Below are 14,549 nucleotides of genomic sequence, written 5' to 3'. Positions count from 1 at the left end.
ACAGACATATATATATATATATATATATATATATATATATATCAGGGTTCTCCATAGGATTTTCTGAAAAAAATTAGACGAACGGGAGGGGTCGGAGGTGGGTATAAATTAAGATTCACGACAGCAGGCATTCTAGTGCGACCACACAATGTAAGAGAGTTTTTTACAGCATTCTGAACTTAAAAATTACACTTTAAACCTCTAATTGTTCAGCCTGCCCACTTCACCTTACCGTATCGTACGTGTAGTTGTTGACGTTTTGCCCTTCACATGCAATATGAATGAGGCAGTCCAATGATTTGTCTTTGAGCACATTTCTCAGTTGTGTCTTGATAAGCTTCTTGCCTATAAATCAATAGTACTTCCTGCATTAGAATATGCGACTATTATCTGGTACGCCTATACTCAAAACATATTAATCATGCTGCAGATTGAACATCTACAAAAAAAGGTAATTCACTTCATCTATAAAAGCTTTGGGCGCACTTCAATCGCAGCACTTTTAACTAAGGCTAAACTTTCAACTCTAACCGACAGAAACAGAGATTTGCGCCTAAAATTTTTATAACAGTTAATCAAAGGTGATTACAAAGTAGAGATTTCACATATAATCTTCTTTTCGACGGGATACGCTATACACTACAAAGACACGCCTTAAAAATAAGTCCTTATTCTACTCGCAATAACTGTTTTAAATATGCCTTCGTTCTTAGGACAATTACTTAATGGAATAAGCTAGATAATTAAAGTTTTACTTCCCGCTCTAAATCTCTTCTGCTCCCGCCTCGATCTGTGACCTCCAGTTTAACCATTCTGTTTTATTTGCCATGAATTTTTTTATTTCATTTGATGCTTTGTGCTAATTTTAAAGTTGCTATGCTTGGTGTATTTCCCCCTTGTTTCCCATGAAATATGTGTCCCAGCACTGCTAAAATCCAAGTTGTGATTGCAGTATTTATAAATAAAAGAAAATCAATCAATCAATCCACTCTGCCAGCATGTCCTGGGTACTTTAGCGCACAGCTTTTCAGTGCATTGGCAAAATGGAACGCTTTGAAAAAGTAAATGCTCAGCCATGTAGGCACTGGACAATGAAATCTTGTAAATTTGACCCCTGGTCATTCGGAAATCAGAATAATTCGGGCTGCAGACGTGGACGCCGCCAACGCCCTTGTAAGGTCGGATTGGGACGCTGCAGGGTTCACACTGGTTGATTCGGACCAGCGCCTCCGCTGCCCTGGGAGTCCTCATACCCCTCCTGGCTCAGCGGTGCAGCTGTTAAGCGATGCGCCACTGCCCTGCGAGGCCAGGTGCTGCCAACGGTGGGGCTGGTGCGACCCAAGTTGCTCTTCCCGCGAAACCTCTCGCGAACAATCATTAATTTAACTCCCACCTTGCACGGTGGACAGTTTGCTCACAATACGGTGGGCAGGTTGGGATGACGGCACAAGGTCACGTGGCCTTGGTGTCCCGCCTAGGTTGTCGGAGCGGCCGGTTGCTTTGGCCGTTCTGGCTGCGAGGCTTCAAACGGTCGACGCCGCCGACGCTGACATGGGGATACTAAACCTCTCACGTTAAAAATAAAGTTCCAGCTTAAGTTATTCCACGCGAACGCTTTTTTTCCTTCTCATTTCTAGGCAGGTAAGTAAAACGGCTAATAAAAATTTTGTTTATATTTTTGACGTGTGTTTCGCCTTCCGCCGCGGCCACGGTCAATACATAGCTTGCACGTGACGTCATATCAGGGAGATCTCCGCTGTGGCGGTTATGTCTACAAACCGCTTGGCTGCCGCGCGCGTTTCGATAGAGACGCGGATAAAAAGAGTCGAAAAATGCAGCGGCGACATGTATTTGTTCCGAAGCGGGCTGGCAGGGCGCCGAAATCTTGTCAACGCATCCCGCAACCTGCCCGTAACGCGCGTACGCTATGGTTTGTAACGTGAGTACGCCCGAAGGACGCGCGCATGCCTGTACAGCCTGCTGTGTGGGCATAGATGTGATGTCTGGGAATGTACACCCCCGGAGTTCTTTTTCTTTAATAACGGCACGCGTTGATCGCTAAATGCAACGCGTAAAATGCTTCTCTCGGCTACATCGCTCGCTTATATGTTCTGTAATCTAATGCGTGACGTGACATTTATTGCTACTTTTCCTCTAATAACGTGTTATTTGTCTGATTCCGTCAGAAATAATTGAAAATCTGCATCGTCAGCTACGACAAAAGGCCACACAAGCAGCATACACTGCATTGACTCTGGCGGTGCGCGTACCCTAAAATAAGTTACGGTAAAAGAAGTTTACCGCCCCTTTCACTTTAGAGTGGTCTTTTAATACAGCGGAGGCGAGATCTATCAAAACCACTGCTGCGTATGTTGTTGGATTATTTAGCTCTTTGTCGCTGCAGAAGATGCAGATTTTCATTTAGTTGTGACTGAATCAATTATGTACTCAATCTTAACATGCTGTTAGAGAAAGGTGAACATTAATTGCCACGTCATGAGTTAAATTTCTGCGAGAACAAGCAAGCTGTGTAGCCAACAGAAGTATTTTGTACGTTGCATTTAGCGATGCAGCACGTGTTGTTATAAAAAATTTTGGAGGGTATACTTTTGTAGCCCTGTGATCTGTCTACGTTGAGGCGTTGCTCTGCCGAGAGAGATTGCGTTTCTGCCCGATTTGCCAATTTATCAGCGCATGACCTGGTTACGCAGGGTCTGCGGATAAGTGCAAATGTGTTTGAGGAAGGCGGGTTGAGAGTTTCAAGAATTTGTTCCGTTTGGCTTCTTCGCGGCGAAAGTAAGACAAAAATAAATAATAATAATAATTGATTTTTTGGGGAAAGGAAATGGCGCAGTATCTGTCTCATATATCTTTGGACGCCTGAACCGCGCCGTAAGGGAAGGGATAAAGGAGGGAGTGCTTTTTAAAGAAGAAAGGAAGAATAGGTGCCGTAGTGGAGGGCTCCGGCATAATTTCGACCACCTGGGGATCTTTAACGTGCTCTGACATCGCACAGCACACGGACGCCTTAGCGTTTTTCCCCCATAAAAACGCAGCCGCTGCGGTAAAGTAAGACAAAAATCAAGAAAACAGGGCGGAAGGAAGACCTAGGCGAGGCCGTCACGAAGCGAAGAGGAAAATGTATATTACTGAAAGCATACGCGAACACATGGCAGCAGCGTTCGTAGTTCGCGGTCGCAACATTGAGGCATGAACGTTTTATCTGAAAACACACAAAAAAAGCAAAAACAAAGTAACAAAAATATTTAGTCCCATATCGTTTATATCGTCCAAAATATACGGCAGTATTGAGCATACAGGAATGCTGCTCCCGCATGTCCAGTGTTCTTGGAGAAAATTGTTGAATGTTTAAATATTGTAAGGTACTGTTATGGAAATATTGAAGGTAATTTACCATTCTTCCGATGCGCAGCAAAATCTTTCTTTTAAAGTCTTTCAATCGCTCTATCGACTAGTTAAGGCTGCCACCAATAGGCAACGTTTCTGGCGATAGCAAAAACGTTAATAGCAAAAAAATACAAGCCTACCGTGGGGAGATCTGTGGATATATTGAAGGTTATTGCGAATTCTTACAATGTATGAAAAATTGCGTTCATAAGCTATTTGCCGTTGACAAGTGCCTTCGCACAGAATTTCTGGGTATGTTCCGTACTCTCATAAAGTACTGAAACTAATCTGCCCGGGTGTGCCGAAGCCATTGCGTAATGCGTTTGCGATTTTTTGAACTCTTGCACATATTTTCTTACTTGGGAAAATGCCCGGCGTTTTCTTCTGTGACGAACTTAAGTATGCTGAGCTTATTTATGGGCATAGCAGGACTCGCGTTGTTCTCGCCCCCTTTCGCCCCCATGCCCATTCCAACCAGTTTTCCGAAATTCTAGCTGTTGGCAGAAAGAACGCGCGGGCGGGTGCTCGTCTTCACAAGCGTGCCCCGCGGGGGGTAGTGCGTGGTCGTACACGCCAATATCCATCAATGCACGGCCGACAGAGAGAGGGGAGAGTGGGGACACAAAACGCCGCTCGTCCTCTGCAGGAAGTACGCAGAGAGGCCGCACTCGTTGCGCGCCCACGGTTGCGAAATGTGCCGGACGCTGCGGGCCTGCACTTGGCTTCTCCGGACTCGCAACATCAGGGGCTGCCCGCGAGCCGTTCCTCCTCCATGGCACTCTCTGACAAAGCTGCGCGGCGCGGCTTCGTGCAGCGCGGTGTTCGCGCCTGTGGTGCTTGGCGCGTCCCGCTAGGAGCCCACAATAACAGACTCGTCCTTGGCAGCTCGTTGGCGCACCCCAGATCGCATTGCCTTCACGCCCGGCGCCATGTTCGCCGTCACCCTTCTCGGTCCACGCGGCGTGAAGCACAGCGCCAGCAGCTGCTGCTGTTGTGCCCTTGGAGATTGGCATGCATATCCACGAGGGGGATTGGCCACACAAGGAACATATCAAGACCTTATATTACCGCGCGCAATTTATGGCGCGGAGTGTCTCCGCCGACTAATCCCGTAAAGACGAGGGGTGGCCCGCAGGATGACTCAGGCTTCGGGTTTCCACGAGGTCGTTAAAGGTTGCGTTGACAGGAGACGGGGAGAACTGCGTTGATGAGAGCGACAGGCGCACCCCGAACACCCCGAAACAGATTTTTGCGCCGCGGCAGCAGGATTCGATATAGCGTTCTCGCTTGCATGTGAAACAGCTTAGGAGACAGAGCGCTGCAGCTCGACATTTTGTCAACTGACTTTACGCAGCGCTCCCATCGTGCACATTCCAGATAATCTTTATTGCACACGCTCGTTCGCGTGCGCAGCTTGGTAAGTTTACTGCAGACATTCCGGTGCAGACTACGCGTTTGGCTCGCTGAGACTGCCTACCGCTAAGCGCTACGAACGAGAGGTGCCAGCGTCGATCTCTCTGTTTTGTCCCAAATAGCGCCGCCTGGCCCTCCCAGCGGTGCGCGTCGCCAAAGTGGCTATCACGAGGTGATGTTGCGAGCGCTGCTGCAGTGCACGCGCTCGCCACGTAAGTGCACAATAAAAATGTCGTCTTACTGGAAAACTTCCCGCGGTCACTGAAGTGCTGGCATCCCTGAAGGCTTGTGTCGGTGGCGAGCTTTGAGGACACATTTGTCGCTAGACCAATAATGCGTGTGTCCGGATTTTTGTCCTGACCGTGGTCCAGCAGAAACAGTCGCCGGGTGCTGCCCACATGAGCATGCCGAGGAGAAGACCGCTCTGCCCTTTCGTTTCTGGCACGAGTGAATTGTTGCACACCAACTCACTCTTCACGGGGCGCCGATTCAGCGTGTGTATAAGTTCTCGCAGGCTGCCTTCGGCCGTTGCTTAAGGTCGATTCCCAGGGGAGCAACGCGATTTCTTTCTGATGGCTTCTCCCATTCGCGGGCCACAAAGCATGTGCCCTAATTACCGCGTTTATTTGAGAAAAATTGAAGGGCTGATGGGGCAGTTTGGTTCTTCTCGACTGGGAAAGGCGAACAATTAAGACACAAAGACACGAATCGAAGAACACGGAGCGGCACGAAAAGAGGGCGCACGTCCTTGTCGCCTCGTGTTCCTTTCTCTGCGCCCCTGTTTCTTGTTCACGCTGTAGCCTTTCCCAACACTGTGGAAACTGCTTTACTATAATCTATGTTGAGGTCGCATTGCCGACCAGTGGTCTCGACAGTCGTGTGATAATGGGCACTTTGGCGTTGCCACATGTTAAGATATGCGCTCTGTGTAAAGCATCACTTGTATGCAGATTTTAGAGAAAGAGCGGAAATCCGGTGACTCACTGGTTGCGGCGCTTTGCTGCTGAGTCCATGCTCGCGCCGGCCACGTTTCGATTGACTCGAAAGGCAAAACTGCCCATGTGCTGCACGTGCCTTCCACTTCGGCAGCTTTCTATCTGACGCACTATAGCGCGGAAATAAAGAGCGCGCGTATTCCGTGCACGTGAAATAGTCCCACGTAAAATGAATTGCTAGTTAATCACCGGCACTCCCGTGCTTTTCCGTGGAGATGGTACCTTTGATACTTTATTCTTTCGTTCGCTAATGCATGCTCTACTACTCAATGGCTAAAAAAACGGTATGCTAACAAAGGGATCGTTGCTGATTTCCGCATTCAAAACTCTACACCGCCTTTCTCTACTCACATCTCTTCAGTTAATTTACAGCAGTATGGATAATTAGATTGTGCCGCATCGAAAGGGGTGTATAAGGAGCGCCATGAGAGCTGCAGACGGTATTGAAGATGAAGACAAGGGAAGGAATTCATTTTGTGAACCGTGACTAGAAGAGCAGGTTGGGTTAGGTCTCCTTAGGTCGGATGTGTTTATATTCTGATTTCGGACGCTGCTTCGGTACAATATTCATTCAGCATATTTGCGTTTGCCCCGCTGCGGTGGCTTAGTAGTTAGGGCGCTCGACTACTGATCCGGAGTTCCCGGGTTCGAACCCGACAGCGGCGGCTGCGTTTTTACGGAGGAAAAACGCTAAGGCGCCCGTGTGCTGTGCGATGTCATTGCACGTTAAAGATCCCCAGGTGGTAGAAATTATTCCGGAGCCCTCCACTACGGCACCTCCTTCTTCCTTTCTTCTTTCCCCACCTACCTTATCCCTTCCCTTACGGCGCGGTTCAGGTGTCCAACGATATATGAGACAGACACTGCGCCTTTTCCTTTCCCGAAAAAAACAATTATTATTATTATTTGCGTTTCAGGTGTAAAAGACCTAAATAAACATCCCCAATAGTTTGCAAGCTTTTTTGTTGTTGTTTTTATTGAGTGATTCGATAGGGCGCATGCATTACTGTTCCCGGAGACTCATACCTAGCTAACGGGTACGTGCACACGATCATACCTCGTAGAATGGGTGAAAGTGCCCTCTCTAGGCGGTTTCTAATCCAGCGTAGCATGCTCCAGCTCGAGCGCTCCACAGGACTGCTAGAGGAGAAAGACGGCACATCGGTCGCCTTCACCGGCACCGCGTCGCTTTCCTACTCGCCTGCGAAAACAGGCACGCCAATGTACCGTGCTCGACGGGCTTATTGCTTACATTCAATGGAAAGAATCGTTGTGCAGCTGAAGCGTGATGCACAATATGCGGTCTGTATCCGCGCATTATGCACTTACCTGAAGCTATACCTGTATGATGAGAACAGGCGTAATTGACTGCACGAAATTTCAGCGTAGTGGTGATAATAATAATAATAATTGGTTTTTGGGGAAAGGAAATGGCGCAGTATCTGTCTCATATATCGTTGGACGCCTGAACCGCGCCCTAAGGGAAGAGATAAAGGAGGGAGTGAAAGAAGAAAGGAAGAAAGAGGTGATGTAGTGGAGGGCTTCGGAATAATTTCGTCCACCTGGGGATCTTTAACGTGCACTGACATCGCACAGCACACGGGCGCCTTAGCGTTTTTCCTCCATAAAAACGGAGCCGCCGCGGTGGGGTTCGACCCCGGGAACTCCGGATCAGTAGCCGAGCGCCCTAACCACTGAGCCACCGCGGCGGGCCAGCGTAGGGGTGGAATATGAATAAGCTGCGCGAGGAAACTGGCTGAGGCTATAATTTCAGTAACGTTGGAACAGCTCAAGCTGGCTCCCGTGCGCAAGGTCAGGCATTCTGTAGCGAGTTCACTGACCGGCCCCTTGTAATGGGATCTGTACGAATTAATTCACAGTTCTTTCGGTCATCCCCGCTTGGGCACCACTCTCGAAACATCGCCATCTCGTTGCTGCCGTGTGTGACTTTCCCTGTCCTGTGGATGGGTAGAGAAATTGTCGGCACCGACCCTTCGGTGTGGTAAGGATGTAGTAGTTGTGCGAAGAGTACGAATGCCTTGAGATGGCCTGCTTGAAATTGCATGCCCCTTAAGGTTATCGCCACGTATCTCCGGCTGTGTACCAACCCCTTTCATTTCGTAATTTGGTTGCATACCTTGAACGGGATGAATTTTTTGCTCGGAGAGAACACCGATTGTGTAGCATTGATGGGCACATCCTGCCCTGTTTTTATGGCCATAGCCATCTAGGCTTTACTTTGCACACCTGTGTCATCCAATCTGCAAGTTTGTAGGAACAGATAATAAAAGAATCGAGTCCTATAGGGGGCTGTTGATGTCCTTGCTCACTGCTTGCTCATCGGATGCTGAGGATCACGCTGCGAACTTATAACTCCTTTCACGCTTTGTCTAACAGTCCATATCAGCAGCACATCGTCTGTCCAGCCGCATTCACCACAGCAAGACAGTGCACCCTCCCCCTACAAGAACCGCATATCATTTCCGATCTTTTTTTGTCACATCATCTCGGGACTGGAACGATCTGCCGCCGGAAGCCATACACCTTACCAACCATCATCTTGTAGTCTGTCATGCCCATCCCTCATGTAATGCCCCATATCCGGGGTCTTTGAGGAAATAAATAAATAAATAAATAAATAAATAAATAAATAAATAAATAAACAAATAAACAAATAAATAAAAATAAATAAATAAATAAATAAATAAATAAATAAATAAATAAACAGAGATTGGGAAGTATACGTGCACTTGTACGACGGTATCGGTACTTGCGCGCACGTTGTGTAAAGCGCTTTGCACCTTAAAATGGCTTGAGTACCGGAACACCGATAACGATGACTTTGTTTCAACGTCGGCTGTGTTTAGATGATGAAAAACACTCGTGTCTTTTTCGTGTAGGTGCACTTTGCTGATATCATCCCCGTAGCACTGATAGAGCGCGAAAGAGCCTTCAAGCGTTTTCAAGAGGTCTTGACACAGCGTACATGTAATATGGTGCGAAGCAACATGACCTTCGTCTCTAGAGATGTTCTCTGCTTGATAAATTGTACTTACCGTTTAAGCGCTCGCGGGTTTATAACAAAAGGAAAATATCCTTGCTGAACGGCTGTGCGCCGTTGGCTCTAACCGGTAGATCGGAAGTGTGTGATATATAAACTCGGAGAATGTGCCCGTATTTTGCGGACATGCACGTATCGTATGTTCCTTTGAGTGTGGATGCGTATGCTTGCTTGTTAGGTCCCCTCAGCTGCTGCGTATGCTTAATTCAAGCCATCGCCACTTATTTAACGTTCCGCGTGCACTACCTAGGACGATTAACAGCTGGTTGCCGCACCCCAGCTGTTGTGTGCAAAGTGTTGTGCGCGCTTGTTTTTATTTTCATTTTTTCCTTCTTGACTGTACATGCGCACAACCTAGACAAATTTATTCTTATCCTTTGTAAGTAATGTATATTCGACCACTCCCTATGTCCTTCCTTTCTGTACCCTCACCTCTTTCATTTCACTTCTTTATAGTGACTGCTATCCTTTATTTCCGCTGCCCCAGCTCAGATGCCGCCGCCACAGTTATGGCAGATGCCGTTGTTAGAAAAAATCTTTTAACTTCTATTTTTATTAATATTTTTAATAAGCACATCTCAGCAGCAGGAAAGGTGGTAACATTTCCTGCCAGTTGCAGATATGGCTAGATTTGCTCTGAATAACGATGTGATGCAAAATTTGCTGTTGGGGAGGCATGACATGGCACACTGCTGCGAAACAATATGGCTAAACAGGTAAAGACTGGAGCCTTGATCTACTCGCGAGAGAAACGAGCCGGTCCCTTTCACTTCGTTGCCATGCCTGGAGGCAAAACTCTTACTGTGGAATGGCACCTCGAACTTTATTTTTAACGAGACATGGCTCTCTTAACCCCTGCATATCAGTTTCGCTGCACTGCAAGTCCCAGTCCTGATGGACTTTAAATGATATTGCATTTAAACTGCAATCACCGTTTTGACAGCAGCATTGCTGTGGGACACGATTTTTACAAAAGCTTTTCGTAAAGGCTTCACTGACATAGCGTGAAGCACATAGCATCTAGCCAGTATTTTTTTTCTGCACTACGTGCAAGGTTGGCAGAACCCAAATAGAAAGTTTTTCAGAACCATCACCTCGGAGTCCACAACTGTGATGTAGTAGTACTCAGTGTGGTGCCTTGTATAAGAAAGGGAGCAGTTGCACGCACTACTTGTTCAAGCTTTTTTCTTGAAAAATACTTTTAAATGTAGCTACATGCCTTGAACTGCTGGCTTCATGCTTTTGACCGTAGTTACATCTAATGATTTACACCAGCTCAAACTTACTGAGGACTATAGCAAACAGCACAGAACCAAGCAGTGCTGACTTCGTGGAAAAAAAAGCAGTTTGAATGGACAAGATGCCACGCCTTATACATAGTGAGGCGGAAAGATGTAATGCCAATGTGAACAGACTGCGTCATGAGCACTTACAGTGCTAACTAAAATAAGGGCAAATCATTACAGTAATTTCTGTGGCTCGTTTCTCTTGATTTCACCGCTTTTTTCACAGTACCCCTGATAATCCATGTTTTTTCCAGGTACATAGAATTCCCTTGACAACCTAGGTTTTCTGGGTCGCTAGACACCCTGAACTTGTGGACTTGTGAAGTGAGATTCCCTGCCAATGCGCACCGACTGCATGCTAGGCCCTCTCTGTACTATTGCTGTTCTGTCTAGGCTGTAATGTCAATTTTAGTCCATGCACTTCCATACTTTGCTAACTTTTCGATCGTATACCTGATTTTTCCAGGTGCACAAAATGTCCCGGTCGTATGTAGCTTTTGAGTTTACTGGACACCCTGTTTAATGAGAGCAGGCTTAAGGTTACACAGTCCGGCACAAAAAGGACCATATCATTGTTTTTTTATGTGATTGGAAGTGCTTGTTTAACGATTCTGTAAGTTTTTATCCTATTTATTGCTCGCTCCACATGAATGCGAACAGATGCAATACGCCTGGTTGCGGTGACCTCTGTTTCAGTCGCCTGTTTTTTCCTGCAAAACAAAATGTGACATTGCATTTGCTGAACATTCTGCCATGTTGCATGTGAAATAACACACACCTTTCATGAAAGCTGGAGTATTGAGCCGGACTCCTTGCACGAGTAGTTCATCATCAAGGGAGAATCCTCTGTCTGCCATGATTTCATCACTTCGCATGAAATAATCTCCGATTCCACACTCTCTCTGGTGATGACTTTGTCAGAAGCGCGGCCGCTGTACGCCTTCGACACAATGTGTGCATTAGGGGCAATTGATACCAGAAATTTCACAGTATTATGCGCTTTCTATCTGCTTTTTGTTTGTGCTCTTCCCATCACCTTCTTGGGGCGTTGCAGCATTACTTCTGTGCAATCTATAATGCACGTCGTGAAACCATATTCACTTTCAAGAAAGGATGATGGCATGCTATCCCTGATGTCTTCTTTTGGCAGCCAGGTTACAATCCATTTCATTATTTTGCAGAGCACCCGAAGCATGTAAAGGAAGTTGTTCCCCACACTGGACACTGATAACTGAAATTTCCTGCCTAAATGTTCATATAAAAGGCCAAGGCGAAGCCTCATGGGGCACATAAGCAGCTGGTGAGCACGCGTCAATACACTTCCCTTTTTAGCGAATGCCGATACTGCTTTACCAAGGTTGTGGAATGCAGTTTGCGAGATACCCGTGTACAAAAAAATGTCATCAGTGGAAAGCATCTGCACAAATGAAGCTCTGTGCAGCCCAGTCATTGGCAGTTGTGCGTAGCAGTGGTCCTCATGGCCCTCATGCTCCATCTGCGTGGACTTGTGTTTTGGAACCATAATAGGAAAGAAAAGGTAGGGGAGACAGAATATCAGAATCAAGGCACCAAGAATGAGGTTGTCAGCATGCGGCTTCAGTCATGCTCTGAATAGCTTAATCAAGGCAACCGACTTTCTTTTTGTGTTGCAAATCAGGCCATGTTTGGAACACATGCACGTGTGTACCAGACGACTGGCGGTCTTAAGTTAAATGTTCTCCTTGTTTCTCACACTACTACGTGCAGTAAATCAGTAGCTGAAATGGCTGCACACATGGTGATTGTGTTTCCGTGTTCTTCCATATTTACTCATGTAATGAATGCACTCACATTATGAGCGTAACTTCTAGTCAAAAGTATTTTTCCTTGTCATAGTGATTAATGAACGAACCCTTCTTTTGACACGCATTGGCTGCTAATGGTGGTGAATGCTAGCAGCCGCTCTATTTTTAATGCCGAAACAACTACGCAATACTATAAAGCACCCCCTGTCAAATGTCAAGGCTACAACGCTTCGCCCTATGGAAATATGTGTCTATAAGTGTGTTCCCAAATGAGTCCGAGAACAAATAGGGTTTCTCCGTTTGATTTGCCGTGTTACGGACTGCATCAACTTGTTGAAGTTGGGCTTCACATTGAATGCTCTGAGGTGAAGTAGTGTAAGCTCTAGTTGTGCCCTCTTTGGAGAACATCATGAAACACTACGCAATCTGTCGGTGTAAGATAAAAGCTGTTCTTTACGATCTCGTGTATGGAAACTGTACTGAAGAGCATGTTTTGCTTTATTTAAAACTAAAGTTGTACCGGACAAAGTATCTAGTCCACCAGCATACTCTCTGTCCTATCTTTACCACTTCCAATTTCTTTCTCAATATGTTACCTCACAGAATGAATGCACTTCCCAAATTTCTGAAGGTTTTTTTGGGAAATACAGCGCTTTCATTTTGCAAGTAAATATGGCACTCCATGCTCATCATTTAAAGACAACGCCGCCTATTCTTTATATTCTTTACATTCGCAAATTCAAGTTACCCACCGTAAAGGCGACTAAAAATGCAACATCCAGATCCTGAACACTATAGCAAACACTTTTTCAAGCAACAGGCATGGTTCTCAACAAGTATCTGTGACTCTCGGATTGTGCCAGGTTTTGTTCTCAAGATCTGAGCTGCACTGGAAACTTTTTGACAAAAGGTTGCACGTGCTTTTATGCACCACATTACTTTGAAACAGCTAAAGTGTAGCGGTTGCCCAGTTTTATATTTGGCAGACGGGACGACGCATAACGAAAATTGGTCGGGAAGCCATTCTGTATCCTGGAAGGGATACTTCTGACTGCCTACAAAGGAACCAGCATAGCTTAAAGATATGTAATGTCAAGTGCACATGATTGCATAGATTGGTAATGAAGCGAGACCTGTATGCAGAGGAGTAGCATTTCACTCACTTTGTACAATGTACCCGAGATCTTGTCCCACCATTGAGGCCAGTAGCAGCAACTGTCTGTGTTGCCTGAAATTACACTTTGGTCATGAATGCTGAACCACCATTTATAAGGCTGAAGTGAATGTAAGCAAAATGGTGCAATTTCTTTCTCCTACCATGTCTTGGCGTGTAGTTGGCAATCCCACATCGACATCTCTACTAGCACTACCAGTTTTTACCAGCTGAAGTAAGTAAAACGGGCAGTTTTTCATCTCTATGTGCAAAGAGCCCATTGTCGTTCTCACAGTGCAAGAATGTAACCCATGTACCTTGCACTTCCAAGTCTATGAGCTCGAAAAGATTCAAGCCGCCATTATTAAACTCTCTCTGTCTCCATGCTGCAGGCAGATGCATGCTCCAAAAGAAGCAGGACTGTCCTCTGTTTGTGTTGTCTGAAAGTAATCGCACGATATGAGGGTTTTTAAAAAATTAAAACATTTTCTCTCCTAAAGTTTGCTCTTTGCAAGATGAGACAAGGCTTTTTTGGAGTTAAGCTAGACTGCCATACTGGCACTAAACATGCTCCATATGAAGCTGTGCCTTCCAAGGGGATTTATGCGACTATATAGTAGTGCAGTCGGATGAAGTGATGCAAAATAGTGTAACAGCAGTTACTCTCATACTGCGACATTATCATGGCTACTTGGTTCTTTTCTTAACGTCATATCTTCATGCTTTCATAAAGTGTAATGCTAATAATTGCATTTATTACTTTCTGAGAATGCTTTGTTTATTTTCAGTACTTCTTAGATAATTAAATATGTTTCTACACAGTCATCGACAATGGTACTTCCTTCTGTATATAAGGTTTTCAAAATAGGCTGTACTGAATTTTAAAAAAAAGTACCAAGAGCAGTGCGCAGAAGTCATTGCTGCAAATGGGTTATGATGGCGGGCGGTCCCAATCATTTAGACTGTCATTGTAACCTGAATAATTTTACTGAAATTCATGAACTCTTTATTCTCTGCAGTTAGCCTGCGTGTTTATAATGAAAACTGAGAGGCAGCAATAATTTAGACAATTCTACTTTGTAGAATTTTAGTAATGCGCCTGTGTCCAGGGGTGTGCACGTTTAAAATTTCAGCCCAAACCATACCACTCACCATGAGGCCCCTCTGTAATGCAACGCAGCTGTTGCGTATGGTGCTCCGCCTGGCAAGAATATGGAGTTGCAGGCAACAGTGATAACTCTTCATTCTCGGTCAGCAAAACCAAAGAATCGCCGAGCCGGTGGCGCGGGGCGAGTTCTGTTTCTTTAAGCACTTGCTTCTGGGGTAGGCGATAAGAAGTGATGTCATGCGGTAAAGCACAGCGATACACACCGCTAGCCAAGGGCAAACATAACCACAGCCTGTAACTGTACATTCTTGTCAGGCCAGGCGCCACAACAGCTGTGTCAC

The sequence above is a fragment of the Amblyomma americanum genome, chromosome 1 (assembly GCF_052857255.1).
Source record: "Amblyomma americanum isolate KBUSLIRL-KWMA chromosome 1, ASM5285725v1, whole genome shotgun sequence".
Classification (NCBI taxonomy): Eukaryota; Metazoa; Arthropoda; class Arachnida; order Ixodida; family Ixodidae; genus Amblyomma; species Amblyomma americanum.
The sequence above is the reverse complement of the archived record's forward strand: the minus strand, read 5'-3'. Positions refer to the sequence as shown.